Raw genomic sequence first — 2,770 nt, forward strand, 5'->3', positions numbered from 1 at the left:
CTGTAGGTCCATATATCATAGAATGCCTCCAGATGCGCTTCGGAAACTACTACTTGTCTTCAATGGAACGATCAAAACGTAGAGAGTTTGAGACATTACTCCAATGGAGGAAAGTCGCATGGTACTTATTGTATTCAGTGCCGATGCAATTTTTGTGTTTCATCAACACTCTGTAGGTCCGCAGATTACAGAATGCCTCCAGTTGTGCTTCGGAAACTACTACTAATCTTCCAGGGAACGATCAAATCAGATACAGTTGAGGCATTACTCCCATGGAGAAAAGTCCGCAAGGTACGTATTGTATTCAATGCCGATGCAATTTTTGTGCTTCAGCAACACTCTGTAAGTCCACAGATTACAGCATGCCTCCAGATGTGCTTCGGAAACTACTACTGGTCTTCCAGGGAACGATCAAAGCGTAGACAGTTTGAGGCATTACTCCCATCTAGAAAAGTCCGCATGTTACTTATTGTATACAATGCCGATGCCATATTTGTGTTTCATCACCACTCTGAAGCTCCATATATTACAGAATTCCTCCAGATGTGCTTCGGAAACTACTACTGGTCTTCCAGGGAACGATCAAAGCGTAGATAGTTTAATTTATTACTCCCATTGAGAAAAGTCCGCATGGTATTTATTCTTTTCAATGCCGATGAGATTTTTGTGTTTTATCAACTCTCAGTAGGTCCACAGATCTTAGAATGCCTCCAGATGTGCTTCGGAAACAACTACTGGTCTTCCAGGGAGCAATCAAATCGTAGACAATTTGAGACATTACTCCCGTCTAGAAAAGTGCGCATGGAACTTATTGTATTCAATGTCGATGAAATTTTTGTGTTTCATCAACAACCTGTAGGTCCTCAGATTCCTGAATGCTCCCAGATGTGCTTTGGAAACTACTACTGGTCTTCCAGGGAACGATCGAAACGTAGACAGTTTGAGACATTACTCCCATGGAGAAAAGTTTGCTTGGTACTTATTGTATTCAATGCCGATGCAATTTTTGTGTTTCATCAACACTCTGTAGGTCCACAGATTACAGAATGCCTCCAGATGCGCTTCGGAAACTACTACTGGTCTTCCATGGAACGATCAAATCGTAGACAGTTTGAGACATTACTCCCATGGAGAAAAGAACGCATGGTACTTATTGTATTCAATGCCGATGCAATTTTCGTGTTTCATCAACACTCTGTAGGTTCACAGATTACAGAATGCCTTCAGATGTGCTTCGGAAATTACTACTAATCTTCCAGGGAACGATCAAATTGTAGACAGTTTGAGACATTACTCACATGAAGAAAAGACCGCATGGTACTTATTGTATACAATGCCGATGCAATTTTTGTGCTTCATCAACAGTCTGTAGGTCTATATATTATATAATGCCACCAGATGTGCTTCGGAAACTACTACTGGTCTTCCAGGGAACGATCAAAGTGTAGACAGTTTGAGTCATTACTCCTATGGAGAAAAGTCCGCATGGTACTTATTGTATTCAATGCCGATGAAATTTTTGTGTTTCATCAACACTCTGTAGGTCCACAGATTACAGAATGCCTCCAGATGTGCTTCGGAAACTACTACTGGTCTTCCTGGAATCGATCAACGCGTAGACAGTTTGAGACATTACTCCCATGGAGAAAAGTCCCCATGGTACTTATTGTATTCAATGCCGATGCAATTTTAGTGCTTCATCAACAGTCTGTAGGTCCACAGATTGAAGAATGCCTCCAGATGTGCTTCGCAAACTACAACTGGTCTTCCAGGGAACGATCAAATTGTAGACAGTTTGAGGCATTACTCCCATGGAGAAAAGTCCGCATGGTACTTATTGTATACAATGCCGATGCTATATTTGTGTTTCATCACCACTCTGAAGCTCCATATATTACAGAATGCCTCCAGATGTGCTTCGGAAACTACTACTGGTCTTCCTGGAATCGATCAAAGCGTAGACAGTTTGAGACAATTCTCCCATGGAGAAAAGTCCGCATGGTACTTATTGTAGTCAATGCCGATGCAATTTTTGTGTTTCATCATCACTCTGTAGGTCCACAGATTACAGAATGCCTCCAGATGTGCTTCGGAAACTACTACTGGTCTCCCAGGGAACGATCAAAGCGTAGATAGTTTAATTTATTACTCCCATTGAGAAAAGTCCGCATGGTATTTATTGTATTCAATGCCGATGAAATTTTTGTGTTTTATCAACTCTCAGTAGGTCCACAGATCTTAGAATGCCTCCAGATGTGCTTCGGAAACAACTACTGGTCTTCCAGGGAGCAATCAAATCGTAGACAGTTTGAGACATTACTCCCGTCTAGAAAAGTGCGCATGGAACTTATTGTATTCAATGTCGATTCAATTTTTGTGTTTCATCAACAACCTGTAGGTCCTCAGATTCCTGAATGCTCCCAGATGTGCTTTGGAAACTACTACTGGTCTTCCAGGGAACGATCGAAACGTAGACAGTTTGAGACATTACTCCCATGGAGAAAAAATTGCTTGGTACTTATTGTATTCAATGCCGATGCAATTTTTGTGTTTCATCAACACTCTGTAGGTCCACAGATTACAGAATGCCTCCAGATGCGCTTCGGAAACTACTACTGGTCTTCCATGGAACGATCAAAAGGTAGACAGTTTGAGACATTACTCCCATGGAGAAAAGTCCGCATGGTACTTATTGTATTCAATGCCGATGCAATTTTTGTGTTTCATCAACACTCTGTAGGTTCACAGATAACAGAATGCCTTCAGATGT

This window comes from Schistocerca gregaria, chromosome 10 (assembly GCF_023897955.1).
Source record: "Schistocerca gregaria isolate iqSchGreg1 chromosome 10, iqSchGreg1.2, whole genome shotgun sequence".
Classification (NCBI taxonomy): Eukaryota; Metazoa; Arthropoda; class Insecta; order Orthoptera; family Acrididae; genus Schistocerca; species Schistocerca gregaria.